This window comes from Rhinatrema bivittatum, chromosome 4, assembly GCF_901001135.1.
Source record: "Rhinatrema bivittatum chromosome 4, aRhiBiv1.1, whole genome shotgun sequence".
In the NCBI taxonomy this organism is placed as follows: Eukaryota; Metazoa; Chordata; class Amphibia; order Gymnophiona; family Rhinatrematidae; genus Rhinatrema; species Rhinatrema bivittatum.
The window spans coordinates 192,953,981-192,973,251 of NC_042618.1; the positions used below are offsets into that span (position 1 = coordinate 192,953,981).

The 19,271-nt window shown below is 41.7% G+C and overlaps 1 long non-coding RNA gene across 1 annotated transcript; it reads left to right on the forward strand.

The window, feature by feature from the left end:
- Nucleotides 1–9,324: 9,324 nt before the first annotated feature.
- On the forward strand, nt 9,325–17,971 carry LOC115089481. Its single transcript, XR_003856108.1, has 3 exons — nt 9,325–9,399; nt 13,747–13,845; nt 17,502–17,971. It is a non-coding gene; the product is annotated as an uncharacterized LOC115089481 (long non-coding RNA).
- Nucleotides 17,972–19,271: the final 1,300 nt, after the last annotated feature.

Genomic DNA, 19,271 nt, shown 5'->3' on the forward strand with positions numbered 1-19,271 from the left:
AAGTAGGTAATAATTCACTACAAATGGATGTGATTTAAGGGAGGATTACTGCAGATTTTTTAAAGAATATTACTGCTAGAGAACACTATGATCTGGATATGATTTTGAAAACCACCATGTCTATTTTTAAAATCAGGCTTCTTTAATATTTTTAATGTGGTACCACGCTGGTGGGAATTTGGCTTCTGATGTCATTGCAGGCATGACATTCCTGCAGTAACATGAGAAGTCAGGTTCACAATATTGCAGGGCTGGTGGAATCAATTACAAGTTCTATGTTTAAAAAAAGTATGAACCCAAAGGAATCATTTTTAAAAGCGATACTGTTTCCAAAATCACAGCATCCCACGGTAAATGATTATAGGGTTCATTTGTAGTAATATGACTAAACACACCCAAAAAAACAAAGTGGTGGTGTCTTTGTGGGAGATGTTGCACACCCTGGGTGTATAAGGTACAAGCTGAAGGCAAATGCCTTACATCCACCTGAAAACTAATACGATCTGTCCTAATTTTAATTTGGGGGGTCACTTAATCTATGCTAATAAAATGGCCAATTGTGAGAAAATAATCTCTAATCTACCATATAAATGGGATGGGACCAACGTGCCGCAAATGCGCAGTAGAGAGCAGCTCTACCGCGCATGCGAGCACGTCGGCCAGAGTTGGCCTATTTAAAAAAATGGCGCTGGGAGGACCCGTAGCGGCGGCAAGGACCAGGAGGACCCGTAGCGGCGGCAGCGAGGACCCAGACCGGCGGCGGCGGCGGCGAGGACCCGGACCGGTGGCGGTGGCAACGACCCGGACCGGCGGCGGTGGACCCGGACCGGTGGTGGCGGCGGCAAAGACCCGGACCGGCAGCAGTGCGTGCGCGCGCGCACCATCCGAAGGGGTTGTGAATGAGCTGGGAGAGGAGGGGAGTGATTGAGGGGAGGGGGAGGGAAGAGAGAGTGAGGTAAGAATAGAGGTGGGAGGGGGAAGTGGAAGGGAGGAGGGAGAAGGTGGGAAGTAGAAGGGAGAAGGTGGAAGGGGAAGTGGAAGGTGGGAGGGGGAAGTGGAAGGTGGGAGGGGGAATGAGGTGGAAGGGAGAATGAGGGGGAATGAGGTGGAAGGGAGAATAAGGGGGAGGTGGAAGGGAGAGGAGGGGGAGTGAGAATGAGGTGGAAAGGAGAATGAGGGGAAGGGGATAGGGAGAATGAGGGGGAGGTGGAGGTAGAGGTGGAAGGGAGAGGAGGGAGAATGAGAATGAGGTGGAAGGGAGAATGAGGGGGGAGGTGGAAGGGAGAATGAGGGGGAAGGAAATAGACCGAAAATTTTTTTTTTAATGTAGCCCGTTGTTACGGGCTTAACGGCTAGTTTTTTTATAAATGATTGAGGAGGGAGATGCTGGATGACTGCACAGTCAGAGCCTGTTATTGTGTTTTAATGTGATTGCTTCTGCTCAATCACAGCATTCAATTTCCAAGTTTTGCTGCTTAATTAAGGTTCCATAGTGGATGCCCTCAGTGTCTGTCAACAGCATACCATTAAGACTTGAAGTTCTGTCAGTGGATATTGCTGAAGTAGCCCCATAGAAAGTAGTCAGAAGAGAGCTGTAGTATACCATGTCTTCTTCGCCAAAGACAAAGGCAATACAGGCAAGTTGATGCTTGGATAATTCTTGATGAGAGTCAGATGAATGGAGATAAACCTTATAGAGTAAGATTTAAAAAATCATGCTAGATACTTAAATACCGTATTTGAGATAAGTATATCACATAATACAGCCAGCAAAAAATGGATTGCCAAAGTCTGTACAGAGAATAGGTTTATATTAGGCTGGTCTTATTTGGATATTGGTCCAGAATTCCAAAATTAATCACATCGAATTTTCTAGGTGAGCACACATTTTTCCCAGCTCATATTGAATCAGATTTTTAAGCTAGTCATCTGAGATTATTCATATGGATCATTCTTTTCCAGACTTGTTAACCAGATCAAAAACTGGAATCTTAATGAAGTCAAGGACATCTTGAATTCTGGCAAACAAGCAAATATAACATTAGATATATTCAATATTACAGCATCATTTAAAAAACAAAACAAAACAAGAATCATCAAACATTCATTATAAATTACTTAATTAACAGATAATCATAGTAGGGATGTGTATCTGTTTCCAACGAATGCAAGAAATGAAGCCATTTTGGGTTCGTCCCAAACGGAATGAACCGAAAATAGCTTCTTATGAAAATACCTGACAATGTTCAAGTATTTTCTTATTTGTAGCATTTTGTTTTTAAAGGACAGGTCTCTAGTGGTCCTGGCTGGGCCTGGGGCCTATTCAGTACCAAGGACTGTCCCAAACCAGCCCTGTGTTGAGGCTTATCCAGTGCCAGGGCCTGCTCTGAGCCAGCCTGGTGGCCTACCTGGAACAAGAGCTTCTCCAAAGCTGGCTCAGTGCTGAGACCTGCCCTTATTTTTGGCCTGGGTGTTCTGGATGTGTAGGAGGGAGCGCCAGGGGGCGCTCCTGATTCCGGGGAGAAATGTGCCCTTGGACCTCAGCAAACCAGGAGAGGAGCTCCAAGGAAGCATCGAGGCAGGTGAGATGAAGTCCCATCAGGGCTAGGACCAGAAGCCCAGGCCCCCGCTGACCTGCATGGACTCAGTGAGGCCAACCACGCAAGGCTGGTCTCTGAGTAGTCCTCTGACCACTCCAAGCCCTTTCGGACCTGCTGCTGAGTAACGGCAGAGGCGGTAGGCCAGACAGGAGGTAGAGGTGGACGAGGACATCTATCAAGCGTGGACACTGAGACAGAAGTGCTGATGAAGATTCGGGAATGGAGGACAAGACACCTAAAATCAGGTAAGTTAAAGTGCAGAATTTCCAGGGGAGCGCAGGACCTCCCGCCGCTCACGGACACTCAGTGAAGAGCAGTGTATAAGTGCAAGATGGACGATGGCTCAACAGGGAATCCAGGAACAGTAAGACAGACATCTGGACATCAGAGACGGAGAACATCAGGACAGACTGATGGACATCTGGACATCAGAGATGGAGGACATCAGGACAGACAATTGAAGGTATCTGGCCAGAACCCATAGCAGCAACATCTTGGTCTGAGCTTCGGGAGCCCTGCGTGATCGATGCACCTGACAGGTCATTCAATGGAAGACGAAACCTCCGACCTGGCGTGAAAGACGCAATGGAAGGTCATCCTGAAGTTGGACTGAGGACAGGCCAATAGGAGGTAATCCGGATCCAGGAACCTAAACATAGTCTTGACGAGGGACAAGGAGACTCCTCGGTGACAACTGATGGAACTGTCCCACCGAGTGCCCTACACACCCTAGCCGGGGTGGTCGTGGACCACTGTGCGCCCTACACAGCCCAGCCAGACTGGTCGTGGACCACGCAGGGATGGAACAAGTGGAGCCTCAGGAATCTTCAGAGACACACAAAACATCAGGAAACCGGAACAGGACTCAGATTCAGGATACAGATGGACGGACATCAGGAACATCTGGAAACATCAGGAACAGGGGAGGAGCCAAGATGGCGACTGATTAAGAGGTCCAAAAATCTCTCGCAGTATCAGCTCTGCATTATTTCCTAAATATTGGATTCCTCTCGGTAATTTTCATGCCTCATACCAAGCGGAAGGCTAGGCTCTGAGAAAGCCTAGTGGTTGCCGAAAGTTTAGAAAATAAACAACCTACCATTGAGATGTTTTTCACATTGACGCCAATGGAGCTGGGAGTGAGGGCCGCAGAAATTGGAGATGCGGAGTGAGCATCACCAATATTGGCCGAGGAGATCTCGCTAAGCCCTAGTGCACCAAAGACACTGTCCCCCACCCCAGCGGATGAGAGCAGCAGGAGAAGCTGCTTTGTCAGCCCTCCATGACAGCCCCACTGAGCTGGAAGCCTGGAAGAGGAGCCATCGAGGAGATTTAAGCGAAGGGGAAGGGAAAAGCTTACCAACGATTGGACTACCTGATTCCTCGCTAGGAGGCTATTTACCCTCACTCCTGGAGACAATCAACCCTGCTGAACCAGTGCTGGAATTGAATAAGGACAATGTAACTGACACCACGAGAGGTGGTGAGCAGATAAAAGAATTAAAAACTTTCCTGGTCAAACTGGTTAAAATAACCATGGAATCTATATGGGATGCTTTAGCCTCAATAGAAAATGCTATTATAGGCTTATCTAAATCTGCCTTTGAAATAAATAAAAATAGCCGAAATAATGAAGACAGGATTAACATACAAGAGAAAAAGATGTCTGATGTAGAAGAGAAAGTGAAACAGATTGAAAAAAAACAGCAAAACATAATTCAAGTGGAAAATGTTCAAAATAAGAAACTGGAGAACATAGAAAATGCCCTGCGGAGTACAAATATAAGAGTGGTGAACTTTCCAATTATACCCCAGATATCACCTTATTTATTTATTATTTATTTTTATTTGTGCAACTTTTCTATACCGTTATACAGAGAACCAGGTCTCTATCTCTATGGTTTATATGTTAATAATATAGGTTAGAATAAAAGCTACATAAAAAAAACATTCAATACAAATAAAATCTAACTAAAAGGTATCTAAATTCATTACTTAAAAAAAGAGACAGTAAACGAAACAATAAAAGCAAAATCATTAATTCTCAGCCTGAAATTTAACCTGTGCCTGGTGAATTAATCCCATAAGCTTGCTGAAAGCACCATGTCTTTAAGTCCTTTTTAAATTTTCTCAGATTGGATTGAAGTCGCAAATTTTGTGGTAAACTATTCTAGAGTTTTGGCCCTGCGATTGATATTGCACATTCTCTGACCTCACTAAGATGTGCGGATCTAACCGTAGGAATTGTAAGCAAGCCTTTGTTGGCAGATCTTAACTCACGTTGGGGTATATGAAGTCTGACGGTCAAATTTAACCAGTCTGTCTTTTCACCATATAGAATTTTGTGTATAATACATAATGTTTTATGTTTTATTCTAAATTCTACTGGTAACCAGTGAAGGCTTTGCAAGACTGGGGTAATGTGCTCTTTTCTTCTAGTGCTTGTTAAAACCCGGGCTGCGGCATTCTGTAATACCTGTAAAGGCTGAATAGCTGTTTTGGGGAGGCCTAACAAGGTAGAATTACAGTAATCAATTCCTGTGAATAACATGATCTGAGTACATTTCTAAAATTATCACAAGAAAGTAGTGGTTTCAAACGTTTTAACATCCTTAGCTTGCTAAAGCCTTCGTTAACTTTTTTAGTGATATGGGCCTTCAGATTTAACTCAAAATCCATGAACAGGCCTAAGTTCCTTGCTACATCTACTAACTTAAAACTGGTATTATTATTCAGCGTGATCACTTTCTGTTCAAGATTTATATTTTTTCTATCTAAAACCATAAAAACAGATTTATCCAAATTTAAAATTAGTTTCATTTGGACTAAAAGTTGACCAATTATTTTTAAATACATCTCCTACAGAGCTTTTTAAGAAATATTTAACTGAAAAGTTAAAAATTCCAAAGGAGGCACTCCCATTAATTACAAAGGCTTATTATTTGCCGCAAAGGCAATCGGAAAGAGATCAAGGAAAGTCGGAAGAACAGAGTCAGTTAAATGTGACTGACCTGCTGGAATTATCCCAAGAAGATATAGTCACTAAGGGGATCATTTTCAAAAGTTATCGCACGCGAAAAGGGACTTTTCACGTGCAATCACTAAATGAGGGCGGAGTTGGCCCCGGAAGAGGAGGAGTCGGGGCGGCACATGGGCCGACTGCGGAGACATCGCTGGCGGCGAAAGGTAAGGAACCTTATCGCCGCCAGTTTCGCGCTGAATAACTACACCTTTTATGGTATAGTTATTCGGTGTGAAAGCCAGCAGTCAGTGCTCTGCAGTAGTGCGAAGGCTGCCGGCTTTTGCAGGACCCCCCCCCACGCTTCCCCCCCCCCCCATTATCGCCGGATTCTCTAATGTCTGTGACCTTAGAGAATCCAGGCCTAAGAGAGGTGTACTACTTGTGAATTTTGCCTTTATTGCGGAAAAGAATAATATATTTATATTTAGGATGTTTTTCAGAAATAGCACAGAATTGTTCCATGGTCAAAAAGTGTGGGTGTACCCCGATATTACTAAGCTTACACAGGAAAGGCGAAGGAAATTCCTAAATTTAAGATCTGAGGCCTTAGTAATATGTTCTAAGTTTACAGTTCGCTATCCATGTAAATGTTCTATAAAGTATCGTGATAATGATTATATGTTTTTTGAACCTTCGCAGTTAAAATTCTTTATAGATGCTCACCCAAATGTGACCTGATCAGTACGTATGGCTAAGTTTAGGCTATCTTAGTATTTACCTTTTGTTTATTACCTGTTTTTCGCTCCATGATATATGGCTATTACACCCCCATGCATACCTTAATTTGAAGGGGGGTATTTAAATATTATGGTAACAATAATCTTAGAAGATTATATGGGATTAAGCTATGTGAATTCTTGTACCACCCCTTTTTCCTTTCACATTATATATTATGTGTAATATTGAAATGCAATAAAAATAAAATTAAAAAAAAGGAACATCTGGAAACATCAGGAACATGGAGGGACATCAGCAGAGACCAGGAACAACAACGACGAGAAGGGATCCCATGAAGAAAGGAATGCCAAGCAGGAACAGAGACGAGGAGTCCTCAAGAGGACTGGCTCCATGCGAAGGCCAGGAAGGAATGACGCCAGGCCCTTTTTATAGGACTGAAGAGGAGGTTCCAGCAATGAAGACAACAGGTGGGGCCAGGGGGACCACTCCCTTGCTGGCCCTTTAAATGACTGAAGGAGGCGCAGCCCTGCACCTAAGGAACAGGAAACAGGAAGAGGTGCAGGACCTTGGACAGCGGCCATGCTGACGCCAAGCAGGAGAAGGAATGGGCCGCAGGATAGGCCCCGACGTGGAAGGCGGCTCCCTGCCGCATGAGGGAGGCAGGGGCAGAGCGATGGCAGCATCCATGCCGCTGAGGAGCATGCCTCCGGGCTTTCCGGGAGACGGCGTTGCCGGTGGCCATGCTGCTGAAGACAGGCCAAAGTCCGTGGCTCCCTGCCGCGGTGAAGAGGACATTGGCGGCGGCCTCCTGCCACGTGGAAAGGTCCGGTGACGGCACAAGACACATTAAAGGAGCGTCGGTGGCCTCGGGCCGCGAGGTAAGCGCCTGCTCATGGCTGGACCCGCGAGCAGGAGTGCAACACTGGGGAAGCCCTGCCAGGGTAACGAAAGGTCCATTTTTTTTATTTGGTTCAGTTTTTGATATTTTTTGGGGACAGAGGTTATTAAATGTTTTTTTCTCTTTTGGTTTGGCAAACAAACTGAACCCCAAAAAATGTTTAATAAACTGAAAAAAATGAATCCTCATAAAAAAGAAAATGAACCAAAAAAATGAGGGCTGCAAATTCCTAATTCTTAGCAAGGATAAAAGATGAGACTTTCGCCAACCCAAAATTCTAAATCTAGAGGTCAATATTCGGTTGGTTTTTCCGACTAAGTTCAGGACTTAGCAAGACAAACTGAGTTTTCAAATGACTGCTGATCTGATAAACTCCAATTCATTCGGCTAACTATTTAGCCAGAAAAAAGATTGCCAGATAAGTTGCAGACATTCCAGGGGCATTCAGAGTTAGCTAGATAACTTATTCGGCTATGTTTGTTTATTCCTTAGAACAGTCCTAAATTTAGCTGGATAGGTTTATCCAGCTAAACTGGACTTTATCCGGCTATATTCAATGGAGAGCCTAATTGGCAGCACTCTGCTGAATACGCCTGACACTTTATCTGGATAGATATATATTTTGCTCACTTGCCCTGCTGAATATTGACCTTATAGTACCTAAGGAAGTGGTAGAACTAGTGTCAGGTTAAGGCCACAGAGACTGAACACAGTTCTCTATTGGAATTTAAATTTCAGATTTTACTTTTAACAGCAGGGAAAACAGAACATTGAAGTCCATATTTAGAGATCTAGCAAGTGGATAAGTTATTTGGGTAACGTTACTAGGATAACTTTACTGGGATATTCAGTAGAATATGAATATTCAGCAAAATGAAAACTCCAAGTGCCACAAACTCCTTCTCCATCTTCAACGTCTAAGTCAAAGTGCCTTGCCAATGATAAAAAAAAAAAAAGAAAACTCTCTTCTCCAAAAATAAACAGGGAAATTATGGTGGAAACATATCTCCTTCCTTCTCAAAGGCAAAACACTTCTCCTGGGATACCACCCACCCTACTTTTACTGGGCAGAGGGCAATGCAGTATCTGATCATTGATGACTCTGCTTTAACTGGGAGCAGAGCTCAGGAGCTAAATCCCACTCTTCTCTGGCAAGAGGGAAAACTTCATCCCAGAAGGGGAGAGGTCAAAATAGAACCCACCTTCTTAAAAGACATAAATCCTTCTTTTCCTCACTTCTTTCACAAGATAGCACCTTCCAGGTCTGTGAAGGCTCTAGCAGGGCTTCTATGCCTGATTTCCCAGCTGGGCAGGCTGTGGAGCCTACTGAGTGAGTTCTACCAGCAAATCTCTCCAAATAGAAATCTATATCCAACCACACTGCTCAACACAAGGGTTGTTAGAGCCTGAGCAGGACCAATTCCAGCAACCTGGGCAGGAAAAAGAAAATCTTGTCGCTAAAGATGGTAAAGATCCCCAGTGCTTAATCAGAGGAAATGCAGTAAGAGAAAACAAAGTATGGAATGTTTAATTGCAATTAACTGATGTCAGATCTTCACCGAGATGTACTGTGCAGTTCGTACGTCTCACTCTGCATGTAAAACTGGCCCCCAAACCCTAAACCACCGCTAACACCTCACCTCGAGCTATTAGCTGGCCCTCCTTTACAGATATAAATAGTTGACTACTATGAAGACCTTATAAATCTCTCTCTCTCTCTCTCCAGAAATGGCAAAAAGGTGAAGCTGTTGTCCCTTCTCTCTCCCCAAAAACTTCCCCACACAATACTATCTATGTGAAGCACTATTTGGCTTCTTCTAATTTCTAGAATGCGCTAAACATTGTATATATTTGCAAGTTACATCATTTTTGCATACATTTGTTTCTAGTTTTTCATTGTTTCCCATGTATATTGCTGTGCAAAGTTATTTTTATGTGCTTTGTTAAATATAAATGCTTAATAAAAATAAAGTTAAAAAAATAAAGATTTTGCTCTTGACGGTGCATGGATGCACCGTCAAGAGCAAAAATCCATGTATATCCATGTTTACTGTCAAAATGAAATTTACCTGGATGTTTTTTTTTACCTGACCTTGTCTTTTGAATTCTTGCTGCGGGCAGGTAACCAGAAACTTTATAGGAAAACTGACCTATTTCTGAGGGTCCAGATGAAGTGGTGCAATATCTTGAAGAGGTTGGAGGTACTGCCATGAGTAAGGGGGGGAGGGGGAGTGATTTGGGAGTTGTAGTTGTTAGTCCTGTTATATAGGGTTATAGTAAAATTGTACAACATGCATTATTATGGATGTTATCCTAGTTGGTTATGTCACATTGAATAAAGATATTTAAAAAAAAATATATATATAGTGTTATCAGATCAAAGGTTTTCTTCCATGAGGTGTCAAATGGGATGAAGAATTGTATATCGGCCGCATAAACTTTATAGTTCACGCCAAGACCTGATAAGACATTGCAAAGAGGTGACAAATATATATTGAACAGGGATTGTGAAAGGGCAGAAGCCTGTGGTACCCCTGTGGTGACTGGGAATCAATTAGATACATTGCGGCCAGTTTTGATCTGTGGCATGCATCCTGGCAAGATGAAAGCCATTTCAATGCGGTGTCTCCGATACTAAAGGACTGGAGATGCATTAATTTAAGCAAAGATCCCAAGCCTTAGGCAACTTTCTTCTCTACTCCCCACCCTGTCAACCCTACCTTATCCCTCTTGCCCCAGTTGGACCCCCCACCCCCATGCCAGACCTCTTACTGTTATTAGATGCTCAGAACTAGCATCTGGTTTACAAAGCATCCAGCATTGCTCTGAAAGCCTTATGCTTGGGGATATAATTTGAAAGGGGCTAATGATTGATTAACGGAAGATACAAAAGATAATTGCTATCTTGCTTTTAGGTTCAAGTATATTTTACTGTCTTTTTAACTTATGAATATTAATTCTGTGAACCGTCATGATTGTTATTACAGAACGCCGGTATGGAAAATAAATAAATAAAACACATCTTTGCTTAAATTATGTTTTGACATCTTGGGGGAGGCAGTCTTTTTATAATTCAAGCATTTTTTTTCATTTAAGCACCTCTTAACTTGCTATATTCTCTGAATATAGGGTGTGTGTGAGAATGGAAGCTTGCTATATTCTCTGAATATAGCCAGTACAGTTAAAGTTTTCTGGGAACATGTTGCAGGATAATGTTAACCCTGCTCCTGCACACATCTAGAAATAGTCGAATAAGGGGGTCATTTTCTATAGCTTTTGCACACGAAAAGGGACTTTTCACATGAGATAGCTAGATTGGGGCGGAGTCGGGGTGGAGTCGGCACCGGAAGGGGAGGAGTTGGGGCGGCACTGGGGCGGACGCGGCAAAGACATCGCTGACGGCGAAAAGGTAAGGCCCCTTATCGCCGCCAGTAACGCACCCAATATCGCCACCTTTCACAGTGGCGCTATTGGTTTGTGAAAGCCGGCAGCGATCGCACCGGCAGCTTCACCCCCCGCCCCCCAGTACCGCGTGATTCACTAAGGCCTGCGATTTTAGAAAATCCAGGCCTAAGTTATTTAGTGATCTCAACTCCAGCCCAAAATGCCTACAGTTTATCAAAATAAATTTTATCCAGATAAATGGCCCCAATTTTCAAATATTGGCATTTATCCAGAAAGCTGTTGAGTTATCCAAATAAATGCCTTTGAATATCAACCTCTTTGAATTTTACAGAACACTTCCAAGCTTTGAAAATGCTTATTTAATCCTACTGCTTCTTCCAGGAATATTACTAAAGTTAGAAAGCATTGCATGAAAAAGGTTGATTGTAAACTGAATAATCATCAATCTGCACCCCCCCATGCACACACACACACACGCACACACACGCACATTGTTTTTTCATGTGCTCTATGTGTATAGTAAATTATTTCTATTGCACAGTGCCTGGCACTGCATGTGCAGGGGCTCTTTCAAGCAAAGGAAGGATGGAGTTGGAAGAACTTTTCTATTGGCTGAAAAAGCCCCTGCTTTCTTCAACATAAACTTCTAGAGAAAATAAAATAATGCAACTTAAGACACTACGTTTTGTGCCAAAACTTGAACCCACAATGTAATCTAATAGGTTTGGTTTGGCAAACACAGATTCCCCTATCCTACTCTAAAGTGACTCAGTCATCCCTGCCCAGGACCACAATAACCAAAAAAAAAAAATCTTTAGCTTCCACTGCACTTCAGCAATATCTTGTTTTATTTATAAAGTTGATACCTAGATATGAAACAATGGCATTGAACAATGAATAGCAATGGTGTATATCAAACAGAGGAGATCAAAGGCCTAATTCGGTCTCAGGTCGGGGTGGTGATGCGACTGTTAAGGAATTGGCTGATATCTGAGAATGAGAAAGGACTCTATGGAGGTGCTGGAACGTGTAGAGGGAGCGGATGCAAGAACCTTGGGTCTGTTCCCAAAGATTACCAGTCAAAGAGATTTTTCCATCCACAATCCATTTTTAAGCAAGATAAGAATCATTTCTAGTAAGAGACGAGGATTTAACCAGCCCATATTCGCAGGGAGTTTTAACCATCATAAATAAAAAGGCAGTTTGATTGATTTCCAGTAACTGTTTTTCAAGCAGTCGTCTGGTTTCTCTTTTCTATTTAGGAAACAGGAATATTTACACTGAGAAAACATTGCATAAAATTGATTTAAACTGACAAATAAAAAAAAAAAACCCTAAATATTTTTCTTTGCTGTCTGGTTTTAAGTTAATTTCAGCAGGTAAAATACATCTTTCATATTGTGCCCCTAATATTGTACAGTAGTGCCTTATAATGAATCCCTAAATAACAAATATTGGTTATAATAAAAGGAAGCATCAGTTCCCACACCCAGTCATGCAGCATATCATGTACCCACACATGTAACCACATATCATATCATGTACCCACACATGTACACATGTACCCACACAGCATATCATGTACCCACACATGTACACACATATCATATCATGTACCCACACATGTACCCACACAGCATATCATGTACCCACACATGTACACATGTACCCACAAATGTACCCACATATCATATCATGTACCCACAAATGTACACATGTACCCACATAGCATATCATGTACCCACACATGTACCCACACATGTACCCACATAGCATATCATGTACCCACACAGCATATCATGTACCCACATATCGGTTCCCACACACAGTCATGCAGCATATCATGTACCGCTTCAGATGGTACAAAATGCGGCAGCACGTTTACTGACAAACACTAGGAAAAGAGACCATATCTCTCCAATTCTAAAAGATCTACATTGGTTACCAATCCACTTCAGAATCATCCACAAATCCATCTCCATTATATACAAAACCATCCATCAACACACCACAATTGACCTACAAATCCCTCTCCAATTACACAACTCCTCAAGACCCACCAGAGACGCATACAGAGGATCAATCCAGGTACCTCCCACTAAAACCACTAGACATATTACCTTAAGAGATCGAGCCCTCTCTACAGCTGGTCCACCATTATGGAACTCCATCCCCCCCGATCACAGACAGGAGCCCTGCCTCCCAACCTTTAGGAAAAGACTTAAGACTTGGCTGTTTAAGCAAGCTTTTCCGGACTCCAATTAATGCCCTTCTCCATCTACTTACATTACAAAGTCAACTCAACTTCATCTCTTTGTAAATAATGTTTGCCGTTATTAACCTTTTCCTTTATTTCTCTCTTCTCCCAGTTCAACAGTCCTTGTTATTTGTAACTGCTTTCTTCTGCACTATAGTTCAAGTTTGATGTCTATATCGCACCCCTATTTAAATGTAAACCAGCATGATGTGATTGTATCATGAATGCCGGTATGCAAAAACCTTAAATAAATAAATAAATAAATAAATAAAATAAATATTTGTTATGAGTCAGATCTCACTGTAATAAATCTTTAAAACACATTCATTGGTCTGTTCATTTATTATAGAAAAAAAAAAGGAAGAAAGCGAGTGAATTGTGGTGCTGCTGTACTGAATGTCATTACACTTACAAAATTCAAGCTTAGCATACACAGTTCCAGGTGATGTACTAAATGGAAAAAAAGGGCCTGGAAATAATAAAGCATACCCCAATTTATGATTTAAAATTGAAAAAATACTAAAAGCAAAAAAGCAATAATCAGAGTTAAGACAAACAAGCTAGTCAATATTTCTTTTTCTTTTGACCTGACAACTTCATTCTGTTCTTGCGAGCTTCTAGCTTAATTTTAACTGGTCTGAACTTGAGGAGGGGGGCTGGTATCCACTTTTTTTCCCAGCATTGGTTTCCACAGCTTCAAATAATAACATCAGCATGCAATAGTTTGATTTAGTGGGTTTGGAGGTTCAATTTTTGTTTTAATATTATTTTGATCATTAAAGAAGGATTTAAAACTGCATGGGGGCAGGAAGCCAAAACTATATTTGAGAGAAAAAGATATCTTTCAAGTATAATTGCAATTCTTTTTTTTTTTTTTATTCGGCAGCTCCTTCCAGACTCCAGTTTAATTCGAACCAGCACCAGTTTTCTGTAAGGAACCATAGGATTAAACCAAAACGTCTGTGGAGGTACAGAGGGTTTAAAGGTGAATTTTAAAACCCGATGCATGCATTAATTAATTAGGGGATGCACGAAATAAGTCAGGCTCACACACACCGAATGGATTTTAAAAGCCACCGAGATACGCGTGTCTCTCCCGGAGCACGCACATCTTCAAAGGGTGGGCATGGGCTGGGTGGAGCAAGACCATTTTGGGGTGTGAACCTGAGATGTGCTCATAAATAGTCACACAATCTGGCACGTACCAAAGGCCCCTGCTGCTTAACTTTACTATTGCTGTGGATGGCATGTAAGTTAAAAAAAAAATAAAGGGTTTTAGGGTCGGGGCTAACTATGGGGAGTGAAGGCTATTAAACTAATGGGGGTTTGGAGGACCTATCTCTTAACTGGGCCTAGGGACGAACTAGTAAAACTGGGAATAGCATCAGCATGTGCCCTTTTTAAAATCCCCTTATTTACGTGGTGCGCCCATTTAAAATTTGGTGCACATGTGGGCGTGGCCAGGCTGTTTCACAACCTGCACGCATATACGCATGTATGTTATAAAATGGCCACGTCCCTGGGTGCGAGCTGACATATGCACACCAATGTGCGTCCGCACATCGGTTTCAAAGTAGCTGTCCCTGTGAGTAGGGGGTAGGGCTTTGGGCTCCCCGATGTGGGAGAATCAGATGGTGGGTCCATAGTCTTTATAAACCCCTTCACCATCTCTCTTTCAATTTTTCCTAAGTTGCCCTGCTGTGGGGTAGCCCTGTCTGTGTAGATCCCCACTTTTGCTTACATTTCTGGGAAAAGGACTCTGATATTCTCACTGACAGAGACCTGGGTAAAGAATTGGAGACAGAGTATCTTAGTGCATTTTATTGGACTAGAATTCTGAAGATCTTTCTGTTATTAGAGAAGGAAGTTTGTCAACCCTTCCTTTCTCTCTTTTGGTTTCTCTTTTGAGAAAGATTTTCCCATGTGATAATTTATTGCTGAGATCCCTAGGGCCCAGGACTCACAGATTTTTAGTTATTTAAAGAAAGAGATGCCTTTCACTTAGAAAAGATATTTATTTATTTATTTATTTTTAATTTTTATATACCGATGTTCCTGTAAAGAATACATATCGCACCGGTTTACAAGGAACTGAACAGTCGCCTCCAGGGCGGAAATACATTAAAACAGTCGCCTCAAGGCAGAATACATTAACACAAGTATACAGGTCCAGGATATGTTGTAAAGATATGTTGTAAAGGAGGAGGATAAGTTGTGTCTTTGAGGATAAATGGACTCATATCCATTACTAGTAAGGAGGAGGAGTTAGGAAGCATACTGACTTAGCTGAGGAACATCTGGGCTAAGGGTGGGTGGTACATAGTACAAACCTGGAACCTATAGAGGAGTGGAGAACAGAGATATGAGAACTGGGACTTTGTCATTCTAATAACTGGGAACAAATTTCTAACCATTACCTAGGGGAAGAAACTGAAGATTAAATTACAAATTGAGGAGAAGTAAGGAGTCAAATTATTAAGAAACAAGGGACCGCGCCCTCTCAATTGCTGGCCCCACTCACTGGAATGCTCTACCTACAAACCTCCACCTGAAGCCTTGCCCTTTTAAATTCAAGAAAATGCTAAAAACCTGGCTCTTCCACCAGGCATTTCCAGACTAAATCCATGTTCCTCCCTCGTCCACCTCTCCCGCATTTCAGCTATCTTCGTTTCGCTCCAAGCAATATGCATTATGTAAATATGTTACCTATCGAGTTTTTGTTACCTCTCCTGTTCAACTTCTCAGGCTCCCCATCAGAGCCTCCTGCTACATGTTTCTCTTGTTGTTGTTCCCCCCCCCCGTTCATTGTAATTTTCCGCCTACTGTTGAGATGTAAACCGATATGATGTGCTTTCTAATGTCGGTATAGAAAAGCTGTCAAATAAATAAATAAATAAATAAAGACTTTGACTGGAAGAGTAAGGTCACAAATGTATTAACTTTCCACATGTAAATAAATTGGATTTAATGGCAAGAGCTGTAATAACAAAAATCACTGCATTTTGCAACCTATTAGTAAACTTAAGTAGGAAACCACCCAGTTTCCAGCATTACATGACTTTTGAAGATTATCAGTGCTGTTTACAAAGGGACTTGAAAGGCAGTGTAACAAACAGCTATATAATGCCAAAGGGCCTAGAGGGAGCCTTGGACACTCAGATTGATTTGAACACCTGGTGAGAACTGTGTAAGTAGGGTATACACGGAGATGTCAGCCTTTAGCTCCATTATCCTGAGTTTTCACTCCCAGGGGTTACATTTCAAAAAGAAGGAATACAGACACCTTTTAGTAGGTAAAAGGCATGTACTCTCTCTGCAGATAGTTTTACATGGAAACTATCATAGGGACCTGCTGTATTTTGAAACGAAACAGGAAGTGTCAAAGAGATTTCCTACTGCATTTGCAAAGTTAAACAAAAGAAAAAACAAAAATGAAATGTCATATGTTTTTTATTTTGCTTCATGCTGCCATTTTTACAAGCTAAGCCACTTGGTTTAAAAAACACCCCCCTCAGGTTTTCTCCCACCTATCTCCTTCACAGCAGTCCCCTCAGCCCCCCTAGACTCAACTGCAATGCCGGGGTCCAGAGCAATCCCCATTCCCCAGTGACCACCTACTCCAGAATGGCACCAGCTGATCCTCGGTTGGTGCCATTCAGGTCTAGCGTTTCCACTAGGTGAACTAGGCGATCGCATAGAGTGAACCATTGGGGGGGGGGGGGGGCGGGATAAATAGTAGCTGCTTATGGCCCAAATTTAAAGATAGGCCCAGCAGAGCTGCTAGTGGAGCTCATCCCATCAGCAGCAGAAGATCAAAAGAGGCCTGGGAAAAACGCTCTCTCATTGGAGGCAGAAAATTAAGAGACAAGGTTGCAGATAGAGCTCTTACCGTCAACTGCAGAAGACAAACGAGAAAGAGAGGCCAGAGAGAGCTGGGGAATGGAGCCCATACTGCCTGCGGAAAGAAGGAAAGACCCAGAATGGATCTGAGAGCCTATGTGAGTGAGTGAGAGATTGGAAGGGTGTGTGTGTGTGTACATATAAGGGTGCTTGTCTGTGTGTGTTTACGTATATGTGTGGGAGTAAGTGGAAGTGAGGGTACCTGTGTGTAAGAGAGGGAGCCTATGAGAGGATATGTGTGTGACAAAGAGAGGGATCGTCTGTGTGTGTGTCTGTATGTGTGGACAAGAGACAGAGAGAATCAGTGTGTGTGGAGATGTGAGAGAGACAGAGGGAGCCTGTGTGAGGGTGTTTGTGTGTGTGTGAGAGAGAGAAAGAGGGAGTCTTTATGAGGGAGTAAGAAAGAGTGGCAATTTGTATGAGGATGTACGTGTGAATGAGACAAGAGAGAGAGGGAACCTGTCTGAGTGAATGAGGGTGTGTCTATGTGAGGGAAAGTGAGTGTGAGAGTGAGAGAGCATTTGTGTGTGGGTGTGTGTATATAGTATAGAGTGCATATGTGAGAGATAATGAATGTGTATGTGTGTATGAGTGTGTATGTAAATATGAGAGAAAAAGGAGAATGTTTGTGTATCATAACCCCAGCTTCCCACCCTATCAGCTAATCTACCACAATCTCAGGGCATCTGGAAATCAAAAGTTCCCAAGTTTGGAGAGTGACTGATTTTATATCTTTGTTAGCTTCATCATCTCAGACACACAGAGGATGAGAGAAAGAGAAACGCACAAACAGCAGCTGAGACAAGAATGAACACATTGGGCTATGTGTAGCCCCCATAACATCTGCCTCTTCTGAGGACACAGTAGAGAATATCTTATTAAAAACAAAGACGTGATTGGAACTTACGCGTATACTTTTAAGGTAGTGTATGCGGTGTTTTATATACTGTGCAGCTTAAAATATAGGTATAAATAGGCAAACCAACTTATCATGAATGTGCTGAGTTATGTACATTATTGACAATTACCCTGAACAACAACCACCCTTGTCTTACAGCAATAATGTAATGTCTATATTGCTTATATTCCTTCAGTTATATGTTCCAAGTTGTGCTCTAAGTTGATCCTAGTTATTTCATAATAGATTGTACTTTATTATAGATTATAGATTATCCGTTCACTATATTCGATATGTTCCATGTAAACCGCCTCCCCGGCGATAGTTATCTCTGTTAAATGTGAACCGGAGTGATATGTATTGTATACAGGAACTTCCGGTATATAAAAACCAAAAATAAATAAATAAATAAATAAATCATTTAGCATTATTTGATGTGTCTGCTGTTTTTCAGTATATTTTTTGGAGTTTGAAACTTTAAAAAAAAATTTTGATGAGTTTTTAAATTATTAGATTTCATTCTATTTGTCAACTATTTTGAAAATTTTGTTAATAGTATGGTTTTACTGTTATTGATGTCTTATATTTCTTGATTTTATTGTTTCATATTTTATGAAGAATGGCAGTGTTTCTGTTTTTCCATTGCTGTGCTGCCTACAGAATATAGTGTTTGTGGTTTCCAGTTCAAGTTTTTGTCTGCGTATTTTTAATTTTTACCTTATGGTCTCATTATTCTGTATTTGGTTAGGGTTTGTCTGTGTTGTGCATGTGTGATTGGATTTGAGGTATTCTGCTAGTGTGTGGTTTCTGTGTAGGGTTCTATGGCAGCTAGGTTTGTTCTGTTTTGTAATAGGAGGTTTACTGGTGTTTTAGGACCTGGTATAATATTTACAGTATTGCTTTTACATAGGTAGGGTTGTTATTGTTTAAGTGCTGGTAATTAGTGCTCTTTTGGTATGGAAGGTTTGGTTTACTATATTCCTAACTAACACCAAACACATGTTACAATAAGCCTACTATTATATGGGTTCTGAGTATCTTTTTTGCCTTTTAGCAGGGTTTTCTAATTGACATATATGTATATTATAAATTGTATATCATATTAACATGCTTACTTTGAATGTCTTTTTATGTAAATTTGTTATAAATACATAATTTTTACTTGTGTGGATGGGCTGGGAAGTGGGGAGGGAGATTGTGGCTGGGGCTGGGACTGGGACTGGGGCTGAGGAGGGGGGATGCCTAGGGTGTTAATACCATTGCATTGGCCCTGGTGCCATTTTGAATTTTTGACATGTAACATAATGTTACCAGCCAGCACTGACGTAGATGCCATTTTGCTATATGGGCACACATTCAAAATGGTGTTGGCCTTGGATCAACCAGCACCATTATGGAATAGACACCAGTAGCACAGGACAAATTTGGGATGATGTCCATCGCATTTTTATACCCTGGATGTAGTATGAGGCATCCATGGGGGCGATGGACAATGGGGACAGGATCTGGGAGGTCCTTCTTGTTTCATAGTTGGAGAGAAAATGTGGCCCAGATCTGACAATTATTTTTATTTTGTTTTTTATTCTTTTTTCTTTATAAGAGCATAAGACTTG